Source organism: Rattus norvegicus, chromosome 13 (genome assembly GCF_021556685.1).
Source record: "Rattus norvegicus strain SHRSP/BbbUtx chromosome 13, alternate assembly SHRSP_T2T, whole genome shotgun sequence".
Classification (NCBI taxonomy): domain Eukaryota; kingdom Metazoa; phylum Chordata; class Mammalia; order Rodentia; family Muridae; genus Rattus; species Rattus norvegicus.
Window position 1 is genome coordinate 30293386 of NC_141546.1, and position 17549 is coordinate 30310934.

Below are 17549 nucleotides of genomic sequence, written 5' to 3' on the forward strand. Positions count from 1 at the left end.
GACTCTAATAACATGGTGAATTCAGTAGGTTCCCAATAGGATTCGCATGTAATAAGCTTGTTATTCAAGATAGAGCAACGTTTTAAGGAACGGAAACACTGTTTCTCTGTGAATTCAGTTAGTTCCCAGTAGCAGGCTCTTGTAATATGCGTACTTCTAAAGATTTATCAAAATTTGGTGTGCCGAATCTGAGTAACATGGTGAATTCGGTTAGTTCCCAATAGGCCGCAGTAGTAATAAGTGGAGTGTTCAGGATATAGAAAAATTTTCATGAATGGAATCAAAATTTCTAGGCGAATTCAGTGAGTTCCCAATGGGACATGCTTGTATGAGTGTGCTTTTCAATATGTAACAACATTTTAAGGCACGGACTCTAATAACATGGTGAATTCAGTAGGTTCCCAATAGGATTCGCATGTAAAAAGCTTGTTATTGAAGATAGAGCAACGTTTTAAGGAACGGAAACACTGTGTCTCTGTGAATTCAGTTAGTTCCCAGTAGCAGGCTCTTGTAATATGCGTACTTCTAAAGATTTATCAAAATTTGGTGTGCCGAATCTGAGTAACATTGTGAATTCGGTTAGTTCCCAATAGGCCGCAGTAGTACTAAGTGGACTGTTCGGGATATAGAAAAATTTTCACGAATGGAATCAAAATTTCTAGGCGAATTCAGTGAATTCCCAATGGGACATGCTTGTATGAGTGTGCTTTTCAATATGTAACAACATTTTAGTTCTTTTTTTTTTTTTTTCGGAGCTGGGGACCGAACCCAGGGCCTTGTGTTTCCTAGGCAAGCGCTCTACCACTGAGCTAAATCCCCAGCCCCACAATATTTTAAGGAACGGACTCTAAGTAACATGGTGAATTCAGTAGGTTCCCAATAGGATTCGCATGTAAAAAGCTTGTTATTCAAGATAGAGCAACGTTTTAAGGAACGGAAACACTGTTTCTCTGTGAATTCAGTTAGTTCCCAGTAGCAGGCTCTTGTAATATGCGTACTTCTAAAGATTTATCAAAATTTGGTGTGCCGAAACTGAGTAACATGGTGAATTCGGTTAGTTCCCAATAGGCCGCAGTAGTACTAAGTGGACTGTTCGGGATATAGAAAAATTTTCACGAATGGAATCAAAATTTCTAGGCGAATTCAGTGAATTCCCAATGGGACATGCTTGTATGAGTGTGCTTTTCAATATGTAACAACATTTTAGTTGTTTTTTTTTTTTCGGCGTTGGGGACCGAACCCAGGGCCTTTTGTTTCCTAGGCAAGCTATCTACACTGAGCTAAATCCCCAGCCCCACAACATTTTAAGGAACGGACTCTAAGTAACATGGTGAATTCAGTAGGTTCCCAATAGGATTCGCATGTAAAAAGCTTGTTATTCAAGATAGAGCAACGTTTTAAGGAACGGAAACACTGTTTCTCTGTGAATTCAGTTAGTTCCCATTAGCAGGCTCTTGTAATATGCGTACTTCTAAAGATTTATCAAAATTTGGTTTGCCGAATCTGAGTAACATGGTGAATTCGGTTAGTTCCCAATAGGCCGCAGTAGTAATAAGTGGACTGTTCGGGATATAGAAAAATTTTCACGAATGGAATCAAAATTTCTAGGCGAATTCAGTGAATTCCCAATGGGACATGCTTGTATGAGTGTGCTTTTCAATATGTAACAACATTTTAAGGAACGGACTCTAAGTAACATGGTGAATTCAGTAGGTTCCCAATAGGATTCGCATGTAATAACTTGTTATTCAAGATAGAGCAACGTTTTAAGGAACGGAAACACTGTTTCTTTGTGAATTCAGTTAGTTCCCAATAGCAGGCTCTTGTAATATGCGTATTTCTAAAGATTTATCAAAATTTGGTGTGCCGAATCTGAGTAACATGGTGAATTCGGTTAGTTCCCAATAGGCCGCAGTAGTAATAAGTGGAGTGTTCGGGATACAGAAAAATTTTCACGAATGGAATCAAAATTTCTAGGCGAATTCAGTGAGTTCCCAATGGGACATGCTTGTATGAGTGTGCTTTTCAATATGTAACAACATTTTAAGGAACGGACTCTAAGTAACATGGTGAATTCAGTAGGTTCCCAATAGGATTCGCATGTACAAAGCTTGTTATTCATGGCAGCATCCAGGCAGGCATGTTGAAGTAGGAGCCTTAATCTGAAATCTGTTAGCAGAATACTGACTTCCAGGCAGCTAGGATGAGAGTTCTAAAGCCCACACCCACAGTGATACACCTACTCCAACCGGGCCACAAATACTACAACAGGGCCACAGAGAAAAAAAAAAAAAAAAAAGCTTGTTATTCAAGATAGAGCAACGTTTTAAGGAACGGAAACACTGTTTCTCTGTGAATTCAGTTAGTTCCCAGTAGCAGGCTCTTGTAATATGCGTACTTCTAAAGATTTATCAAAATTTGATGTGCCGAATCTGAGTAACATGGTGAATTCGGTTAGTTCCCAATAGGCCGCAGTAGAAATAAGTGGACTGTTCGGGATAAAGAAAAATTTTCATGAATGGAATCAAAATTTCTAGGCGAATTCAGTGAGTTCCCAATGGGACATGCTTGTATGAGTGTGCTTTTCAATATGTAACAACATTTAGAGGAACGGATACTAAGTATCATGGTGTATTCAGTAGGTTCCCAATAGGATTCGCATGTAAAAAGCTTGTTATTCAAGTTAGAGCAACGTTTTAAGGAACGGAAACACTGTTTCTCTGTGAATTCAGTTAGTTCCCAGTAGCAGGCTCTTGTAATATGCGTACTTCTAACGATTTATCAAAATTTGGTGTGCCGAATCTGAGTAACATGGTGAATTCGGTTACTTCCCAATAGGCCGCAGTAGTAATAAGTGGACTGTTCGGGATATAGAAAAATTTTCACGAATGGAATCAAAATTTCTAGGCGAATACAGTGAGCTCCCAATGGGACATGCTTGTATGAGTGTGCTTTTCAATATGTAACAACATTTTAAGGAACGGACTCTAAGTAACATGGTGAATTCAGTATGTTCCCAATAGGATTCGCATGTAAAAAGCTTGTTATTCAAGATAGAGCAACGTTTTAAGGAACGGAAACACTGTTTCTCTGTGAATTCAGTTAGTTCCCAGTAGCAGGCTCTTGTAATATGCGTACTTCTAAAGATTTATCAAAATTTGGTGTGCCGAATCTGAGTAACATGGTGAATTCGGTTAGTTCCCAATAGGCCGCAGTAGAAATAAGTGGACTGTTCGGGATAAAGAAAAATTTTCATGAATGGAATCAAAATTTCTAGGCGAATTCAGTGAGTTCCCAATGGGACATGCTTGTATGAGTGTGCTTTTCAATATGTAACAACATTTTAAGGAACGGACTCTAAGTAACATGGTGAATTCAGTAGGTTCCCAATAGGATTCGTAATAAGCTTGTTATTCAAGATAGAGCAACGTTTTAAGGAACGGAAACACTGTTTCTCTGTGAATTCAGTTAGTTCCCAGTAGCAGGCTCTTGTAATATGCGTACTTCTAAAGATTTATCAAAATTTGGTGTGCTAAATCTGAGTAACATGGTGAATTCGGTTAGTTCCCAATAGGCCGCAGTAGTACTAAGTGGACTGTTCGGGATATAGAAAAATTTTCACGAATGGAATCAAAATTTCTAGGCGAATTCAGTGAGTTCCATTGGGACATGCTTGTATGAGTGTGCTTTTCAATATGTAACAACATTTTAAGGAACGGACTCTAAGTAACATGGTGAATTCAGTAGGTTCCCAATAGGATTCGTATGTAAAAAGCTTGTCATTCAAGATAGAGCAAAGTTTTAAGGAACGGAAACACTGTTTCTCTGTGAATTCAGTTAGTTCCCAGTAGCAGGCTCTTGTAATATGCGTACTTCTAAAGATTTATCAAAATTTGGTGTGCTGAATCTGAGTAACATGGTGAATTCGGTTAGTTCCCAATAGGCCGCAGTAGTACTAAGTGGACTGTTCGGGATATAGAAAAATTTTCACTAATGGAATCAAAATTTCTAGGCGAATTCAGTGAGTTCCCAATGGGACATGCTTGTATGAGTGTGCTTTTCAATATGTAACAACATTTAGAGGAACGGATGCTAAGTATCATGGTGTATTCAGTAGGTTCCCAATAGGATTCGCATGTAAAAAGCTTGTTATTCAAGTTAGAGCAACGTTTTAAGGAACGGAAACACTGTTTCTCTGTGAATTCAGTTAGTTCCCAGTAGCAGGCTCTTGTAATATGCGTACTTCTAAAGATTTATCAAAATTTGGTGTGCCGAATCTGAGTAACATGGTGAATTCGGTTAGTTCCCAATAAGTCGCAGTAGTAATAAGTGGAGTGTTCGGGATATAGAAAAATTTTCACGAATGGAATCAAAATTTCTAGGCGAATTCAGTGAGTTCCCAATGGGACATGCTTGTATGAGTGTGCTTTTCAATATGTAACAACATTTTAAGGAACGGACTCTAAGTAACATGGTGAATTCAGTAGGTTCCCAATAGGATTCGCATGTAAAAAGCTTGTTATTCAAGATAGAGCAACGTTTTAAGGAACGGAAACACTGTTTCTCTGTGAATTCAGTTAGTTCCCAGTAGCAGGCTCTTGTAATATGCGTACTTCTAAAGATTTATCAAAATTTGTTGTGCCGAATCTGAGTAACATGGTGAATTCGGTTAGTTCCCAATAGGCCGCAGTAGTACTAAGTGGACTGTTCGGGATATAGAAAAATTTTCACGAATGGAATCAAAATTTCTAGGCGAATTCAGTGAATTCCCAATGGGACATGCTTGTATGAGTGTGCTTTTCAATATGTAACAACATTTTAAGGAACGGACTCTAAGTAACATGGTGAATTCAGTAGGTTCCCAATAGGATTCGCATGTAAAAAGCTTGTTATTCAAGATAGAGCAACGTTTTAAGGAACGGAAACACTGTTTCTCTGTGAATTCAGTTAGTTCCCAGTAGCAGGCTCTTGTAATATGCGTACTTCTAAAGATTTATCAAAATTTGGTGTGCCGAATCTGAGTAACATGGTGAATTCGGTTAGTTCCCAATAGGCCGCAGTAGTAATAAGTGGACTGTTCGGGATATAGAAAAATTTTCACGAATGGAATCAAAATTTCTAGGCGAATTCAGTGAGTTCCCAATGGGACATGCTTGTATGAGTGTGCTTTTCAATATGTAACAACATTTTAAGGAACGGACTCTAAGTAACATGGTGAATTCAGTAGGTTCCCAATAGGATTCGTAATAAGCTTGTTATTCAAGATAGAGCAACGTTTTAAGGAACGGAAACACTGTTTCTCTGTGAATTCAGTTAGTTCCCAGTAGCAGGCTCTTGTAATATGCGTACTTCTAAAGATTTATCAAAATTTGGTGTGCTAAATCTGAGTAACATGGTGAATTCGGTTAGTTCCCAATAGGCCGCAGTAGTAATAAGTGGAGTGTTCGGGATACAGAAAAATTTTCACGAATGGAATCAAAATTTCTAGGCGAATTCAGTGAGTTCCATTGGGACATGCTTGTATGAGTGTGCTTTTCAATATGTAACAACATTTTAAGGAACGGACTCTAAGTAACATGGTGAATTCAGTAGGTTCCCAATAGGATTCGTATGTAAAAAGCTTGTTATTCAAGATAGAGCAACGTTTTAAGGAACGGAAACACTGTTTCTCTGTGAATTCAGTTAGTTCCCAGTAGCAGGCTCTTGTAATATGCGTACTTCTAAAGATTTATCAAAATTTGGTGTGCCGAATCTGAGTAACATGGTGAATTCGGTTAGTTCCCAATAGGCCGCAGTAGTACTAAGTGGACTGTTCGGGATATAGAAAAATTTTCACTAATGGAATCAAAATTTCTAGGCGAATTCAGTGAGTTCCCAATGGGACATGCTTGTATGAGTGTGCTTTTCAATATGTAACAACATTTAGAGGAACGGATGCTAAGTATCATGGTGTATTCAGTAGGTTCCCAATAGGATTCGCATGTAAAAAGCTTGTTATTCAAGTTAGAGCAACGTTTTAAGGAACGGAAACACTGTTTCTCTGTGAATTCAGTTAGTTCCCAGTAGCAGGCTCTTGTAATATGCGTACTTCTAAAGATTTATCAAAATTTGATGTGCCGAATCTGAGTAACATGGTGAATTCGGTTAGTTCCCAATAGGCCGCAGTAGTAATAAGTGGACTGTTCGGGATATAGAAAAATTTTCACGAATGGAATCAAAATTTCTAGGCGAATTCAGTGAGTTCCCAATGGGACATGCTTGTATGAGTGTGCTTTTCAATATGTAACAACATTTTAAGGAACGGACTCTAAGTAACATGGTGAATTCAGTAGGTTCCCAATAGGATTCGCATGTAAAAAGCTTGTTATTCAAGATAGAGCAACGTTTTAAGGAACGGAAACACTGTTTCTCTGTGAATTCAGTTAGTTCCCAGTAGCAGGCTCTTGTAATATGCGTACTTCTAAAGATTTATCAAAATTTGGTGTGCCGAATCTGAGTAACATGGTGAATTCGGTCAGTTCCCAATAGGCCGCAGTAGTAATAAGTGGACTGTTCGGGATATAGAAAAATTTTCACGAATGGAATCAAAATTTCTAGGCGAATTCAGTGAATTCCCAATGGGACATGCTTGTATGAGTGTGCTTTTCAATATGTAACAACATTTTAAGGAACGGACTCTAAGTAACATGGTGAATTCAGTAGGTTCCCAATAGGATTCGCATGTAAAAAGCTTGTTATTCAAGATAGAGCAACGTTTTAAGGAACGGAAACACTGTTTCTCTGTGAATTCAGTTAGTTCCCAGTAGCAGGCTCTTGTAATATGCGTACTTCTAAAGATTTATCAAAATTTGGTGTGCCGAATCTGAGTAACATGGTGAATTCGGTTAGTTCCCAATAGGCCGCAGTAGAAATAAGTGGACTGTACGGGATAAAGAAAAATTTTCATGAATGGAATCAAAATTTCTAGGCGAATTCAGTGAGTTCCCAATGGGACATGCTTGTATGAGTGTGCTTTTCAATATGTAACAACATTTTAAGGAACGGACTCTAAGTAACATGGTGAATTCAGTAGGTTCCCAATAGGATTCGTAATAAGCTTGTTATTCAAGATAGAGCAACGTTTTAAGGAACGGAAACACTGTTTCTCTGTGAATTCAGTTAGTTCCCAGTAGCAGGCTCTTGTAATATGCGTACTTCTAAAGATTTATCAAAATTTGGTTTGCCGAATCTGAGTAACATGGTGAATTCGGTTAGTTCCCAATAGGCCGCAGTAGTAATAAGTGGAGTGTTCGGGATACAGAAAAATTTTCACGAATGGAATCAAAATTTCTAGGCGAATTCAGTGAGTTCCCAATGGGACATGCTTGTATGAGTGTGCTTTTCAATATGTAACAACATTTTAAGGAACGGACTCTAAGTAACATGGTGAATTCAGTAGGTTCCCAATAGGATTCGTATGTAAAAAGCTTGTTATTCAAGATAGAGCAACGTTTTAAGGAACGGAAACACTGTTTCTCTGTGAATTCAGTTAGTTCCCAGTAGCAGGCTCTTGTAATATGCGTACTTCTAAAGATTTATCAAAATTTGGTGTGCCGAATCTGAGTAACATGGTGAATTCGGTTAGTTCCCAATAGGCCGCAGTAGTACTAAGTGGACTGTTCGGGATATAGAAAAATTTTCACTAATGGAATCAAAATTTCTAGGCGAATTCAGTGAGTTCCCAATGGGACATGCTTGTATGAGTGTGCTTTTCAATATGTAACAACATTTAGAGGAACGGATGCTAAGTATCATGGTGTATTCAGTAGGTTCCCAATAGGATTCGCATGTAAAAAGCTTGTTATTCAAGTTAGAGCAACGTTTTAAGGAACGGAAACACTGTTTCTCTGTGAATTCAGTTAGTTCCCAGTAGCAGGCTCTTGTAATATGCGTACTTCTAAAGATTTATCAAAATTTGATGTGCCGAATCTGAGTAACATGGTGAATTCGGTTAGTTCCCAATAGGCCGCAGTAGTAATAAGTGGACTGTTCGGGATATAGAAAAATTTTCACGAATGGAATCAAAATTTCTAGGCGAATTCAGTGAGTTCCCAATGGGACATGCTTGTATGAGTGTGCTTTCAATATGTAACAACATTTTAAGGAACGGACTCTAAGTAACATGGTGAATTCAGTAGGTTCCCAATAGGATTCGCATGTAAAAAGCTTGTTATTCAAGATAGAGCAACGTTTTAAGGAACGGAAACACTGTTTCTCTGTGAATTCAGTTAGTTCCCAGTAGCAGGCTCTTGTAATATGCGTACTTCTAAAGATTTATCAAAATTTGGAGTGCCGAATCTGAGTAACATGGTGAATTCGGTTAGTTCCCAATAGGCCGCAGTAGTAATAAGTGGACTGTTCGGGATATAGAAAAATTTTCACGAATGGAATCAAAATTTCTAGGCGAATTCAGTGAATTCCCAATGGGACATGCTTGTATGAGTGTGCTTTTCAATATGTAACAACATTTTAAGGAACGGACTCTAAGTAACATGGTGAATTCAGTAGGTTCCCAATAGGATTCGCATGTAAAAAGCTTGTTATTCAAGATAGAGCAACGTTTTAAGGAACGGAAACACTGTTTCTCTGTGAATTCAGTTAGTTCCCAGTAGCAGGCTCTTGTAATATGCGTACTTCTAAAGATTTATCAAAATTTGGTGAGCCGAATCTGAGTAACATGGTGAATTCGGTTAGTTCCCAATAGGCCGCAGTAGAAATAAGTGGACTGTACGGGATAAAGAAAAATTTTCATGAATGGAATCAAAATTTCTAGGCGAATTCAGTGAGTTCCCAATGGGACATGCTTGTATGAGTGTGCTTTTCAATATGTAACAACATTTTAAGGAACGGACTCTAAGTAACATGGTGAATTCAGTAGGTTCCCAATAGGATTCGTAATAAGCTTGTTATTCAAGATAGAGCAACGTTTTAAGGAACGGAAACACTGTTTCTCTGTGAATTCAGTTAGTTCCCAGTAGCAGGCTCTTGTAATATGCGTACTTCTAAAGATTTATCAAAATTTGGTTTGCCGAATCTGAGTAACATGGTGAATTCGGTTAGTTCCCAATAGGCCGCAGTAGTAATAAGTGGAGTGTTCGGGATACAGAAAAATTTTCACGAATGGAATCAAAATTTCTAGGCGAATTCAGTGAGTTCCCAATGGGACATGCTTGTATGAGTGTGCTTTTCAATATGTAACAACATTTTAAGGAACGGACTCTAAGTAACATGGTGAATTCAGTAGGTTCCCAATAGGATTCGCATGTAAAAAGCTTGTTATTCAAGATAGAGCAACGTTTTAAGGAACGGAAACACTGTTTCTCTGTGAATTCAGTTAGTTCCCAGTAGCAGGCTCTTGTAATATGCGTACTTCTAAAGATTTATCAAAATTTGGTGTGCCGAATCTGAGTAACATGGTGAATTCGGTTAGTTCCCAATAGGCCGCAGTAGTAATAAGTGGACTGTTCGGGATATAGAAAAATTTTCACGAATGGAATCAAAATTTCTAGGCGAATACAGTGAGCTCCCAATGGGACATGCTTGTATGAGTGTGCTTTTCAATATGTAACAACATTTTAAGGAACGGACTCTAAGTAACATGGTGAATTCAGTAGGTTCCCAATAGGATTCGCATGTAATAAGCATGTTATTCAAGATAGAGCAACGTTTTAAGGAACGGAAACACTGTTTCTCTGTGAATTCAGTTAGTTCCCAGTAGCAGGCCCTTGTAATATGCGTACTTCTAAAGATATATCAAAATTTGGTTTGCCGAATCTGAGTAACATGGTGAATTCGGTTAGTTTCCACTAGGCCGCAGTAGTAATAAGTGGACTGTTCGGGATATAGAAAAATTTTAACGAATGGAATCAAAATTTCTAGGCGAATTCAGTGAGTTCCCAATGGGACATGCTTGTATGAGTGTGCTTTTCAATATGTAACAACATTTTAAGGAACGGACTCTAAGTAACATGGTGTATTCAATAGGTTCCCAATAGGATTCGCATGTAAAAAGCTTGTTATTCAAGATAGAGCAACGTTTTAAGGAACGGAAACACTGTTTCTCTGTGAATTCAGTTAGTTCCCAGTAGCAGGCTCTTGTAATATGCGTACTTCTAAAGATTTATCAAAATTTGGTTTGCCGAATCTGAGTAACATGGTGAATTCGGTTAGTTCCCAATAGGCCGCAGTAGTAATAAGTGGACTGTTCGGGATACAGAAAAATTTTCACGAATGGAATCAAAATTTCTAGGCGAATTCAGTGAGTTCCCAATGGGACATGCTTGTATGAGTGTGCTTTTCAATATGTAACAACATTTTAAGGAACGGACGCTAAGTATCATGGTGAATTCAATAGGTTCCCAATAGGATTCGCATGTAATAAGCTTGTTATTCAAGATAGAGCAACGTTTTAAGGAACGGAAACACTGTTTCTCTGTGAATTCAGTTAGTTCCCAGTAGCAGGCTCTTGTAATATGCGTACTTCTAAAGATTTATCAAAATTTGGTGTGCCAAATCTGAGTAACATGGTGAATTCGGTTAGTTCCCAATAGGCCGCAGTAGTAATAAGTGGAGTGTTCGGGATATAGAAAAATTTTCACGAATGGAATCAAAATTTCTAGGCGAATTCAGTGAGTTCCCAATGGGACATGCTTGTATGAGTGTGCTTTTCAATATGTAACAACATTTTAAGGAACGGACTCTAAGTAACATGGTGATTTCAGTAGGTTCCCAATAGGATTCGTATGTAAAAAGCTTGTTATTCAAGATAGAGCAACGTTTTAAGGAACGGAAACACTGTTTCTCTGTGAATTCAGTTAGTTCCCAGTAGCAGGCTCTGGTAATATGCGTACTTCTAAAGATTTATCAAAATTTGGTGTGCCGAATCTGAGTAACATGGTGAATTCGATTAGTTCCCAATAGGCCGCAGTAGTAATAAGTGGACTTTTCGGGATATAGAAAAATTTTCACGAATGGAATCAAAATTTCTAGGCGAATTCAGTGAGTTCCCAATGGGACATGCTTGTATGAGTGTGCTTTTCAATATGTAACAACATTTTAAGGAACGGATGCTAAGTATCATGGTGTATTCAGTAGGTTCCCAATAGGATTCGCATGTAAAAAGCTTGTTATTCAAGTTAGAGCAACGTTTTAAGGAACGGAAACACTGTTTCTCTGTGAATTCAGTTAGTTCCCAGTAGCAGGCTCTGGTAATATGCGTACTTCTAAAGATTTATCAAAATTTGGTTTGCCGATTCTGAGTAACATGGTGAATTCGGTTAGTTCCCAATAGGCCGCAGTAGTAATAAGTGGACTGTTCGGGATATAGAAAAATTTTCACGAATGGAATCAAAATTTCTAGGCGAATTCAGTGAGTTCCCAATGGGACATGCTTGTATGAGTGTGCTTTTCAATATGTAACAACATTTTAAGGAACGGATGCTAAGTATCATGGTGTATTCAGTAGGTTCCCAATAGGATTCGCATGTAATAAGCTTGTTATTCAAGTTAGAGCAACGTTTTAAGGAACGGAAACACTGTTTCTCTGTGAATTCAGTTAGTTCCCAGTAGCAGGCCCTTGTAATATGCGTACTTCTAAAGATTTATCAAAATTTGATGTGCCGAATCTGAGTAACATGGTGAATTCGGTTAGTTCCCAATAGGCCGCAGTAGTAATAAGTGGACTGTTCGGGATATAGAAAAATTTTCACGAATGGAATCAAAATTTCTAGGCGAATTCAGTGAGTTCCCAATGGGACATGCTTGTATGAGTGTGCTTTTCAATATGTAACAACATTTTAAGGAACGGACTCTAAGTAACATGGTGAATTCAGTATGTTCCCAATAGGATTCGCATGTAATAAGCTTGTTATTCAAGATAGAGCAACGTTTTAAGGAACGGAAACACTGTTTCTCTGTGAATTCAGTTAGTTCCCAGTAGCAGGCCCTTGTAATATGCGTACTTCTAAAGATTTATCAAAATTTGGTTTGCCGATTCTGAGTAACATGGTGAATTCGGTTAGTTTCCACAAGGCCGCAGTAGTAATAAGTGGACTGTTCGGGATATAGAAAAATTTTAACGAATGGAATCAAAATTTCTAGGCGAATTCAGTGAGGTCCCAATGGGACATGCTTGTATGAGTGTGCTTTTCAATATGTAACAACATTTAGAGGAACGGATACTAAGTATCATGGTGTATTCAGTAGGTTCCCAATAGGATTCGCATGTAAAAAGCTTGTAATTCAAGTTAGAGCAACGTTTTAAGGAACGGAAACACTGTTTCTCTGTGAATTCAGTTAGTTCCCAGTAGCAGGCTCTTGTAATATGCGTACTTCTAAAGATTTATCAATATTTGGTGTGCCGAATCTGAGTAACATGGTGAATTCGGTTAGTTCCCAATAGGCCGCAGTAGTAATAAGTGGACTGTTCGGGATATAGAAAAATTTTCACGAATGGAATCAAAATTTCTAGGCGAATTCAGTGAGTTCCCAATGGGACATGCTTGTATGAGTGTGCTTTTCAATATGTAACAACATTTTAAGGAACGGACGCTAAGTATCATCGTGAATTCAATAGGTTCCCAATAGGATTCGCATGTAATAAGCTTGTTATTCAAGATAGAGCAACGTTTTAAGGAACGGAAACACTGTTTCTCTGTGAATTCAGTTAGTTCCCAGTAGCAGGCTCTTGTAATATGCGTACTTCTAAAGATTTATCAAAATTTGGTGTGCCAAATCTGAGTAACATGGTGAATTCGGTTAGTTCCCAATAGGCCGCAGTAGTAATAAGTGGAGTGTTCGGGATATAGAAAAATTTTCACGAATGGAATCAAAATTTCTAGGCGAATTCAGTGAGTTCCCAATGGGACATGCTTGTATGAGTGTGCTTTTCAATATGTAACAACATTTTAAGGAACGGACTCTAAGTAACATGGTGAATTCAGTAGGTTCCCAATAGGATTCGTATGTAAAAAGCTTGTTATTCAAGATAGAGCAACGTTTTAAGGAACGGAAACACTGTTTCTCTGTGAATTCAGTTAGTTCCCAGTAGCAGGCTCTTGTAATATGCGTACTTCTAAAGATTTATCAAAATTTGGTGTGCCGAATCTGAGTAACATGGTGAATTCGGTTAGTTCCCAATAGGCCGCAGTAGTAATAAGTGGACTGTTCGGGATATAGAAAAATTTTCACGAATGGAATCAAAATTTCTAGGCGAATTCAGTGAGTTCCCAATGGGACATGCTTGTATGAGTGTGCTTTTCAATATGTAACAACATTTTAAGGAACGGACTCTAAGTAACATGGTGAATTCAGTAGGTTCCCAATAGGATTCGCATGTAAAAAGCTTGTTATTCAAGATAGAGCAACGTTTTAAGGAACGGAAACACTGTTTCTCTGTGAATTCAGTTAGTTCCCAGTAGCAGGCTCTTGTAATATGCGTACTTCTAAAGATTTATCAAAATTTGGTGTGCCGAATCTGAGTAACATGGTGAATTCGGTTAGTTCCCAATAGGCCGCAGTAGTAATAAGTGGACTGTTCGGGATATAGAAAAATTTTCACGAATGGAATCAAAATTTCTAGGCGAATTCAGTGAATTCCCAATGGGACATGCTTGTATGAGTGTGCTTTTCAATATGTAACAACATTTTAAGGAACGGACTCTAAGTAACATGGTGAATTCAGTAGGTACCCAATAGGATTCGCATGTAAAAAGCTTGTTATTCAAGATAGAGCAACGTTTTAAGGAACGGAAACACTGTTTCTCTGTGAATTCAGTTAGTTCCCAGTAGCAGGCTCTTGTAATATGCGTACTTCTAAAGATTTATCAAAATTTGGTGTGCCGAATCTGAGTAACATGGTGAATTCGGTTAGTTCCCAATAGGCCGCAGTAGAAATAAGTGGACTGTTCGGGATAAAGAAAAATTTTCATGAATGGAATCAAAATTTCTAGGCGAATTCAGTGAGTTCCCAATGGGACATGCTTGTATGAGTGTGCTTTTCAATATGTAACAACATTTTAAGGAACGGACTCTAAGTAACATGGTGAATTCAGTAGGTTCCCAATAGGATTCGTAATAAGCTTGTTATTCAAGATAGAGCAACGTTTTAAGGAACGGAAACACTGTTTCTCTGTGAATTCAGTTAGTTCCCAGAAGCAGGCTCTTGTAATATGCGTACTTCTAAAGATTTATCAAAATTTGGTTTGCCGAATCTGAGTAACATGGTGAATTCGGTTAGTTCCCAATAGGCCGCAGTAGTAATAAGGGGAGTGTTCGGGATACAGAAAAATTTTCACGAATGGAATCAAAATTTCTAGGCGAATTCAGTGAGTTCCCAATGGGACATGCTTGTATGAGTGTGCTTTTCAATATGTAACAACATTTTAAGGAACGGACTCTAAGTAACATGGTGAATTCAGTAGGTTCCCAATAGGATTCGCATGTAAAAAGCTTGTTATTCAAGATAGAGCAACGTTTTAAGGAACGGAAACACTGTTTCTCTGTGAATTCAGTTAGTTCCCAGTAGCAGGCTCTTGTAATATGCGTACTTCTAAAGATTTATCAAAATTTGGTGTGCCGAATCTGAGTAACATGGTGAATTCGGTTAGTTCCCAATAGGCCGCAGTAGTACTAAGTGGACTGTTCGGGATATAGAAAAATTTTCACGAATGGAATCAAAATTTCTAGGCGAATTCAGTGAATTCCCAATGGGACATGCTTGTATGAGTGTGCTTTTCAATATGTAACAACATTTTAAGGAACGGACTCTAAGTAACATGGTGAATTCAGTAGGTTCCCAATAGGATTCGCATGTAATAAGCTTGTTATTCAAGATAGAGCAACGTTTTAAGGAACGGAAACACTGTTTCTCTGTGAATTCAGTTAGTTCCCAGTAGCAGGCTCTTGTAATATGCGTACTTCTTAAGATTTATCAAAATTTGGTGTGCCGAATCTGAGTAACATGGTGAATTCGGTTAGTTCCCAATAGGCCACAGTAGAAATAAGTGGACTGTTCGGGATAAAGAAAAATTTTCATGAATGGAATCAAAATTTCTAGGCGAATTCAGTGAGTTCCCAATGGGACATGCTTGTATGAGTGTGCTTTTCAATATGTAACAACATTTTAAGGAACGGACTCTAAGTAACATGGTGAATTCAGTAGGTTCCCAATAGGATTCGTAATAAGCTTGTTATTCAAGATAGAGCAACGTTTTAAGGAACGGAAACACTGTTTCTCTGTGAATTCAGTTAGTTCCCAGTAGCAGGCTCTTGTAATATGCGTACTTCTAAAGATTTATCAAAATTTGGTTTGCCGAATCTGAGTAACATGGTGAATTCGGTTAGTTCCCAATAGGCCGCAGTAGTAATAAGGGGAGTGTTCGGGATACAGAAAAATTTTCACGAATGGAATCAAAATTTCTAGGCGAATTCAGTGAGTTCCCAATGGGACATGCTTGTATGAGTGTGCTTTTCAATATGTAACAACATTTAGAGGAACGGATACTAAGTATCATGGTGTATTCAGTAGGTTCCCAATAGGATTCGCATGTAAAAAGCTTGTTATTCAAGTTAGAGCAACGTTTTAAGGAACGGAAACACTGTTTCTCTGTGAATTCAGTTAGTTCCCAGTAGCAGGCTCTTGTAATATGCGTACTTCTAAAGATTTATCAAAATTTGGTGTGCCGAATCTGAGTAACATGGTGAATTCGGTTAGTTCCCAATAGGCCGCAGTAGTACTAAGTGGACTGTTCGGGATATAGAAAAATTTTCACGAATGGAATCAAAATTTCTAGGCGAATTCAGTGAATTCCCAATGGGACATGCTTGTATGAGTGTGCTTTTCAATATGTAACAACATTTTAAGGAACGGACTCTAAGTAACATGGTGAATTCAGTAGGTTCCCAATAGGATTCGCATGTAAAAAGCTTGTTATTCAAGATAGAGCAACGTTTTAAGGAACGGAAACACTGTTTCTCTGTGAATTCAGTTAGTTCCCAGTAGCAGGCTCTTGTAATATGCGTACTTCTAAAGATTTATCAAAATTTGGTGTGCCGAATCTGAGTAACATGGTGAATTCGGTTAGTTCCCAATAGGCCGCAGTAGAAATAAGTGGACTGTTCGGGATAAAGAAAAATTTTCATGAATGGAATCAAAATTTCTAGGCGAATTCAGTGAGTTCCCAATGGGACATGCTTGTATGAGTGTGCTTTTCAATATGTAACAACATTTTAAGGAACGGACTCTAAGTAACATGGTGAATTCAGTAGGTTCCCAATAGGATTCGTAATAAGCTTGTTATTCAAGATAGAGCAACGTTTTTAGGAACGGAAACACTGTTTCTCTGTGAATTCAGTTAGTTCCCACTAGCAGGCTCTTGTAATATGCGTACTTCTAAAGATTTATCAAAATTTGGTTTGCCGAATCTGAGTAACATGGTGAATTCGGTTAGTTCCCAATAGGCCGCAGTAGTAATAAGGGGAGTGTTCGGGATACAGAAAAATTTTCACGAATGGAATCAAAATTTCTAGGCGAATTCAGTGAGTTCCCAATGGGACATGCTTGTATGAGTGTGCTTTTCAATATGTAACAACATTTAGAGGAACGGATACTAAGTATCATGGTGTATTCAGTAGGTTCCCAATAGGATTCGCATGTAAAAAGCTTGTTATTCAAGATAGAGCAACGTTTTAAGGAACGGAAACACTGTTTCTCTGTGAATTCAGTTAGTTCCCAGTAGCAGGCTCTTGTAATATGCGTACTTCTAAAGATTTATCAAAATTTGGTGTGCCGAATCTGAGTAACATGGTGAATGCGGTTAGTTTCCAATAGGCCGCAGTAGTAATAAGTGGACTGTTCGGGATATAGAAAAATTTTCACGAATGGAATCAAAATTTCTAGGCGAATACAGTGAGCTCCCAATGGGACATGCTTGTATGAGTGTGCTTTTCAATATGTAACAACATTTTAAGGAACGGACTCTAAGTAACATGGTGAATTCAGTAGGTTCCCAATAGGATTCGCATGTAATAAGCTTGTTATTCAAGATAGAGCAACGTTTTAAGGAAGGGAAACACTGTTTCTCTGTGAATTCAGTTAGTTCCCAGTAGCAGGCCCTTTTAATATGCGTACTTCTAAAGATTTATCAAAATTTGGTTTGCCGAATCTGAGTAACATGGTGAATTCGGTTAGTTTCCACTAGGCCGCAGTAGTAATAAGTGGAGTGTTCGGGATATAGAAAAATTTTAACGAATGGAATCAAAATTTCTAGGCGAATTCAGTGAGTTCCCAATGGGACATGCTTGTATGAGTGTGCTTTTCAATATGTAACAACATTTTAAGGAACGGACTCTAAGTAACATGGTGTATTCAATAGGTTCCCAATAGGATTCGCATGTAATAAGCTTGTTATTCAAGATAGAGCAACGTTTTAAGGAACGGAAACACTGTTTCTCTGTGAATTCAGTTAGTTCCCAGTAGCAGGCTCTTGTAATATGCGTACTTCTAAAGATTT